An 8,015-nucleotide genomic window follows, 5' to 3' on the forward strand; every position below is an offset into this window, starting at 1 on the left:
GTTAGGTGGGTGGGGAACTGTGGGAACTGTCTTAGGTGGGTGGGGGAACTGTGGGAACTGTGTTAGGTGGGTGCAGCTCAGGCAGGGACTCCAGGCGGGATCTTGGCTCTGAGCAGGGAGGAGATTCGGATGTTGGAAGGATCTTGGGAGGCCAGGTATTGGGGGCAAAGGGGAATCAGACCCCAGTGGGGCCAAAGAAACTGGCAACAGCAGCCAGGTTGTCCAACCCTTGCCATCTGAGGTCAGGACTTTGGCCTTTATCCTGAGGAGGAGGAAGCCGCCGAAGAGTGCGGGCAGCCCAGTGGTTAGGAACGCACACCCCAGTGCAGGGCTTCTCAGCCCCAGTGTTGCTGACCTGGAAAATTCTCTGTTGTGGGGCTGCTCTGGGTATTGTAAGTTGCTTAGCAGCCTCTCTGGCCTCCACTCACAAGATACTATTAGCATTCCTCCAACCCCACTCCCCAGCGTGACAACCAAACATGTGGCCAAATGTCCCTGGGGGCAAGATCGCTGCTGTTTCGAAGCGCTGATCTAGAGCCGCACATCCTGGGTTCAAGTCCTAGTGCTGCTGTCTCCTAGCGTGTGAACCCCAGAAAATTCTGAGCCTCATTTCCCCATAAAATGAGAGTGATGGTGAGGTTCTTGCACGCAAATCCTTGTATTCAACAAACATTTGCTGCACTGTGGGCTTCTCAGAGATGGGTGCTGGGCATACGACCGAGGGGAGATGTCTGGTTCCCTGTGGGTGGTCCTGGAGGAGCATTAGACAGGGAAGCAGGCCGGGTGGGGCGGGTCGGCCTCAAGAGCACACACCAAGGGGTCCTGGCCAGAGCTGGAACAGAGGGGGCTTCCCAAGTGTGTGACCTGGACCCTAAGGCCTGAGATTGGTGCAGAAAACCTGGGGAGGGAGCAGCTTGTGCAAAGAAAGGTCCAGGGGCGGGAAAAGGCAGCTTCTCAGACACCTGGGGCCCGGGAGGAGCTCAAGGTCAGGGATGAGACTGGAGTGAGGGATGTAGCCCACAGGGTGGTAGGGCCAAGGCCTGGAGTTTGTACCCTGTCCTTAGAATGACAGGACCCATCAGAGGGATTGCAGCTGCTGTAACCCCAACTCCCCACCAACAGGGAAGTCAACATTGATTATTCTTTTTTTCATTCATTCATTCATTCATTCATTCATTCATTCATTGTAGAGACCGAGGCTCACTAAGTTGCTGCTCAGGCTGGTCTCGAACTTCTTTTTTTTTTGAGACGGAGTCTCGCTCTGTTGCCCAGGCTGGAGTACAGTGGTAGGATCTTGGCTCACTGCAACCTCTGCCTCCCGGATTTGAGTGATTCTTCTGCCTCAGCCTCCTGAGTAGCTGGGATTACAGGAATGCCCACCACACTTGGCTAAGTTTTGTATTTTTAGTAGAGATGGGGTTTCACCACGTTGACCAGGCTGGTCTCGAACTCCTGACCTCAAGTGATCTACCTGCCTTGGCCTCCCAAAGTGCTGGGATTACAGGCATGAGCCACCATGCCCAGCCGATTATTCTTAAAGTATACCATTTGGAGGTGTGAGGTATATTTACCAGGTGATACAACAATAAGCACTATCTCGTTCCAGAACATTTTCCCAAAAGGTACCTCATGCCTACTGGCGACCATTCCCCAGCCCCCGACTCTGGCAACCACTCTTCTACTTTCTGTCTCTGGATTTGCCTATGCTGGACATTTCATGCTAATGGAATCATACCATATATGGCCTTTTGGGCTTGGCTTCTTTCACTTGCCATAAAGGTTTCAGGGTTCATCTATGTTGTAGCATGTGCCAGGACCTCATTCCTTCTGTGGTTGAATCATCTTTTGGTATATGGCTGGACCGTACATCATTTGTCCATGCACTAGCTGGTGTACAGTCGGGTGCTTTCCGCTTTACGGCTGTCGTGAATAATGCTGCTATGAACGTTGCGTACAAGTTTTTGTGTGACATATGTTTTCATTTCTTTTGGGTAGATACCTAGGAGTGGAATTATTGGCAGGTCTTTTTAGGAGAGCTATGGAAACTCATTTTAGGAAGTTTCAAACAATTTTCCGAAGTGACTACAACATTTTGAACTCTACTCGTTTTAGGAAGTTTCAAGCAATTTTCCAAAGTGACTACACCATTTTGAACTTCCACCCACGCAACTACTACAATTTTTTTTTTTTGAGACGGAGTCTCTCTGTGTCGCCAGGCTGGAGTGCAGTGGTGCAATCTCAGCTCACTGCAACCTCTGCCTCCCGGGTTCAAGCGATTCTCCTGCCTCAGCCTCCCGAGTAGCTGGGACTACAGGCGCCCACCACCTCGCCCAGCTAAGTTTTTGTATTTTTAGTAGAGACGGGGTTTCACCATGTTGGATGGTCTCGATCTCCTGACCTTGTGATCCGCCTGCCTCAGCCTCCTAAAGTGCTGGTATTACAGTCATGAGCCACCGCGCCTGGCCTACTATAAGTTTTAGATGGAGACTGCAAACTCAGATGCCAACAGGAGCCAGAACTGCTGAGGGACCAGGTGTTAGAAGACCAACCCCAAGCTCTCCCCATTCCTTTCTGGGAACAGCTGAGAAGCAACTGTCACCACCGTGGGGCGTGAATCTCCTGGCTGTCACAGACCACACTCTGACCTAGAGTCTCACCAACATTGAGGCTGAGTGGCACTCACCTCCTGTCAACACCCCTGCACGTCTGCTTGCTTTAGAGTAGAGAGAGATTTCTCTGTAACTGATGCTCTGTTAAAAGGGGGAAGTCCTAAGGGAGGTTCCAAGAGGACCATGGATTTTTAAGGTCCAAGTGGGACCTTAAAAGTGGGAGATGATGTATTTCTTTTCCTTTTTTTTTTTTTTTCAGAGACAGAGTCTCACTCTGTCACCCAAGCTGGAGTGCAATGGCACGATCTCGGCTCACTGCAACCTCTGCCTCCTGGGTTCAAGTGATTTTCCTGCCTCAGCCTCCCAAGTAGCTGGGACTACAGGCGTATGCCACCACGCATGGCTAATTTTTGTAGTTTTAGTAGAGATGGGGTTTCACCATGTTGGTCAGGCTGGTCCCGAACTCCTGACCTCATGATCCGCCTGCCTCAGCCTCCCAAAGTGCTGGGATTACAGGCGTGAGCCACCATGCCTGGCTGATGTTGTATTTCCTATTAGCTCAAGTGTGTGACATCAAACAATAAAACTGAGGGACCTGCTGAGAACCTGACATTGTAAGGGGCAGGTGGACTCCAGAGCCAGAGAGCTGGGGTCTGATCTGCCCATTTGGTAATTCACCAACCCCCATGGAGTCAGTGTCAAGGAAGACCCCCATCTCCTGGAAGGGAATGTGCCGTCCACCCCTCAGAGTGAGGATTAAACGAGACCAGCACCTGCCATCTTGCAGATGCTCTGCAAGGACAAACCATTATGGTGGTTGTAGTGGTCCACAAGGCTGAGAGAGGGAGAATTTGTCCAGGATGGAACAATGACTGCTCTGCCCTGCCAGGGGGAGGTCCTAGGGTGACTAGAGTGTCAGTGGCTTCCACAGACTGCAAGTCCACCCTGCCCTCAGAATCAGTGTGACCTGCCAGGTGAGAGCTTGGAAACCACGAGGTGACCTCTCAGGCCAGAACTTGACCCTTTATCAGTTGTATTAGTAAAAACTAACTTTGTTTTTTTTGAGACAAGTTCTCGCTCTGTCATCCAGGCTGGAGTGCAGTGGTGCAGTCACACTTCCTGGCCTCAACCGATCCTCCCACCTCAGCCTCCCGAACTTGGGACTACAGGCGTGTACCACTACGCCCAGCTAATTTTTTTTTTTGAGACGGAGTCTCACTCAGTCACCCAGGCTGGAGTGCAGTGGCACAGTCTCGGCTCACTGCAAGCTCTGCCTCCCGGGTTCACGACATTCTCCTGCCTCAGCCTCCCGAGTAGCTTGGACTACAGGCACCTGCCACCGTGCCCGGCTAATTTTTTGTATTTTTTTTTTAGTAGAGACGGGGTTTCACCATGATCTCGATCTCCTGACCTTGTGATCCGCCCGCCTCAGCCTCCCAAAGTGCTGGGATTACAGGCGTGAGCCACTGCGCCCTGCCACAATTTTTTGTATTTTCTATGGAGATGGAGTTTTGCCATGTTGCTCAGGTTCATCTTGAACTCCTGGGTCAAGCAATCTGCCCACTTTGGCCTCTCAAAGTGCCAAGATTACAGGCATGAGCCACCATACCCAGCCAACAAAAACTAATATTTTTGAGTACCTACTACAGGCGAGGGACTATGAGTGCTTTACACATAAGAACTCACTTCAACTCCACAGCAACCCCAGGAGCAAGGTCCTGCTATTAGTCTCATTTTACAGAAAAAGCCGCTGAGGCACAGAGATGAGAAGTGACTCTCCTGAGTTCACACAGGTGGGAAGTGGTAGAACTGGGGTTGCAAAGTTTATGTTCCCCCCTGCTGGATGTCAACACACCTTTCTGTACAGGAATCATGCTCTGAAGCTGGGAACTATTTGGTGGAAGTGTTCAAATTCTCCAGGCGTAGTGGTTCGGCCTGTAATCCCAGCACTTTGGGAGGCCGAAGTGGGAGGATCACTTGAGCCCAGGAATTCGAGATCAGCCTGGGCAACATGGCAAGACCCCTGTGTCCAGGGGGAACAAAAGTGTTCAAATTCCTCAATACTTGCCAATATATTTTTGAACAATGAGGCTTTCCTCCTTCCCTCCCTCTCAACTGATTATAAAAGTAGCATATCTTTATTGAAGAGGAAAATATGCAGAAATCAATCATACTCCCTGCATCCAGCCCTCAGGGTGGCTAAGATTAGCGGTGAGCCCTCTCGCTCACCTGCAGCCACCACGGCCTGGCTGTGTGGGTGGACATGTGCATCTCCTCTCCCCGGAGTCGGGGCTGCCCTGGCCCAGGTTTCCGCCTCTCTGGCTGTGGCTTGGCTGGGCTGGCCTCACTGGCAGGCATTTTGGAGACAGTTCAGACATCGCTAGCGCACATTCCTCAGCTTCGCCTCACACTCTCCACCAGATTGGTATTAACGCAGGGAGCATAAAATTGGAATCGGCTGGAGGAAGGGGAGTCGGGACTTTCTTCAGAGTTTTACAACCATATGTGCTGGCTGAGCCAGGCCTCTGAGGCTGGAACCCTTGTCAGATGCTTCCTGGCCCATTTCCCACCCACCCACCTCTATACACACACACACATACACGTACACATCTGCACATACACACACACACACACACAACGTGGCTGATTCAGCCTTTCAGCCCTGCTGCAGCCAGAGACCCAGGGCGGCAGCAGCACAAGAGAAGCCTCCATCTTGCGTTCACTCAATGTCGTTTTGCTAAGGATACACTCACTCATTCACTCATTCATTCATGCACGTGTGCATTTATGCATCCACCATCCATATGGGCCCTGTCTCCTGGACCAGGCTCTGGTCTTGGCCTGTGAGCAGTGCTGACTCAGCAGCTTCTCTTTTAGAACCCACATTCTAAAGGGCGTGGACCGTGAATAGATAAGAATTTCAGAGGGCAATGAGGGCTGTGAAGACCAGGAATCTGGGTGGCTCTAGAGTGCTTGCCGGGGCTGTATGACATCAGGTGCTCAGGGACAGTTAGATGGAAGCCTGAAAGACGGACTGAGCGCGGTGGCTCACGCCTGTAATCCCAGCACTTTGGGAGGCCGAGTCAGGCAGAACACCTGGGGTCAGGAGTTTGAGACCAGCCTGGCCAACATGGTGAAACGCCATCCTTATTAAAAATACAATGTAAGACGAGGTACAGTGGCTCACGCCTGTAATCCCAGCACTTTGGGAGGCCGAGGTGGGCGAATCACCTGAGATCTGGAGTTTGAGATCAGCCTGACCAACATGGAGAAACCCTGTCTCTACTAAAAATACAAAATTAGCTGGACATGGTGGTGCTCACCTGTAATGCCAGCTACTTGGGAGGCTGAGGCAGAAGAATTGCTTGAATCTGGAGGCAGAGGTTGCAGCGAGCCAAGGTCATGCTATTGCACTCCAGCCTGGGCGACAGAGTGAGACTCAACCTTAAAAACAAAACAAAACAAAACACAAGCAGGGCCACACCCCATGGAGAAAGGAGAGCGGGCACTATAGGCAGGGAGTGCAGGTGCAGAGGCCTGTGGGGTGAGGCTGGGCACTTGAAAGGAACCAAAGGGAAGCGTGTGGAGGGAGGAGGGAAGGTAGGGCTGGATGGCAGGAGGCCTGACGGGTCTTGGGAGGACTGCATTTCACGGTATTATTGAAAGAGAGGCTTTCCCAGGAGCAGCCAGCACTGAGGTGTCCTCATTCCTGTTCCTGGAATGAGAAAAATCTTTTCTATTTGGCTAATGGAACAAAGCAGGCCACAGAGGTACTGCTTTGTCTGAGATGGCACTGTAGTCCCCACCTCTGCTGCCTTTAGCCATGTACACATGCACACGCACACTAACATGTGCCCACACATGTACTGAGCACAAAGACAGTACGAAAAGACACACAGCAGAGGTCACAAATGGGTGAGTTACATTTTACTGGGCCTGCACAGCATTTTTTTTAAAGTGTAGATTTATTGCTAACGTTGAATAAAACGATATTTTTCATGAAATCTGAATGTCCTTTTTAAAACGATAGTGTCTGAAATTTGATGGGCTCCTAATATGTGCTAAGCACTCTAATTGTTTAATAAGGTTAGTGTTTTGTTTCTGGTTTTGAAATGGAATGTTGCCCTGTCCCCCAGGCTGGAATGCAGTGTCCCGATCTCAGCTCACTGCAACCTCTGCCTCCTGGGTTCAAGTAATTCTCACGCCTTAGCCTCCTGAGTAGCTGGGAATACAGGCATGCGCCACCACACCCGGCTAATTTTTTTTGTATTTTTAATAGAGATGGGATTTTGCCATGTCAGCCAGGCTGGTCTCAAACTCCTGGCCTCAAGTGACCAGCCCGCCTTGGCCTCCCAAAGTGCTGGGATTATAGGCATGAGAGCTACTCCACCTGGCCAACGTTGATATTGTTTTTAATCCCCATTTTTCAGATAATAAAATTGAGGCTAATAGAAGTTAAGTAACGTGCCGAAAGGTACACAGCTATTGAGAGGTAGAATTTGGATTCTCATCCAGAGAAGCTGATCATGGCTCACTGTAGCCTTGAACTCCTGGGCTCAAGTGATCCTCCTGCTTCAGTGTCCTGAGTAGCTGAAGCTACAGGCACATGCCACCATGCCTGGCTAATTTTTCAATGTTTTTGTAGAGATACGGTTTTACCATGTTGCCCAGGCTGGTCTTAAATTCCTGACCTCAAGTGACCCTCCCTGGCTTCAGCTTCCCAAAGTATTGAGATTACAGACAGAAGGTACCATGCCCAGCCAGAATTCTTTTTTTTTTGTTTATTTTAATTTAATTTATTTTTTTGAGCCGGAGTTTCACTCTTGTCACCCAGGCTGGAGTGCAGTGGCGTGATCTCAGCTCACTGCAACCTCCACCTCCCGGGTTCAAGTGATTTTCCTGTCTCAGTCTCCCGAGTAGTTGGGATTACAGGCACCCGCCACCATGCCCAGCTACTTTTTATATTTTTAGCAGAGACGGGGTTTCACCATGTTGACCAGGCTAGTCTTGAACTCCTGACCTCAGGTGATCTACCCACATTAGCCTCCCAAAGTGCTGAGATTACAGGCGTGAGCCACTGTGCCCGTTATTCTTCTTGAAACTGGCAGCTCTGCACTTGGGGCCTGCAGCTGAGTGGTTCCTGTGGGCCTGGACTCAGCTTTCTGGTTGACCCTGCTTCCCATTAGGCCACCTTTACCAGCTTGTTTCCTGCTAGGCCCTTGGTGGCTTCTCAGTTCGAATATACAGCACATCCACTATTAAAATGAGCGTTTGTGTGTCCTTAACATAGATGAAAAGTACAAATAAATAAGCAATTGGGCTATTTCTATAAAATCAACTTTTAACATAAAAGGCTTTGAAATCTGATGAATGTGCCCTGAGACCCTGCCACCCCCCCCCCCCCCC

General features: G+C 50.4%; 1 protein-coding gene across 1 annotated transcript in view; it reads left to right on the plus strand.

Moving 5' to 3' along the window:
• The window catches only part of BCAS4 (breast carcinoma amplified sequence 4), a 90,907-nt gene that overhangs the window by 42,632 nt on the left and 40,260 nt on the right, over nt 1-8,015 (plus strand). The gene's annotated exons all lie outside the window — the stretch shown is intronic.

The sequence above is a fragment of the Rhinopithecus bieti genome, unplaced genomic scaffold (assembly GCF_001698545.2).
Source record: "Rhinopithecus bieti isolate Rb0 unplaced genomic scaffold, ASM169854v2 scaffold_15834, whole genome shotgun sequence".
NCBI lineage: Eukaryota > Metazoa > Chordata > Mammalia > Primates > Cercopithecidae > Rhinopithecus > Rhinopithecus bieti.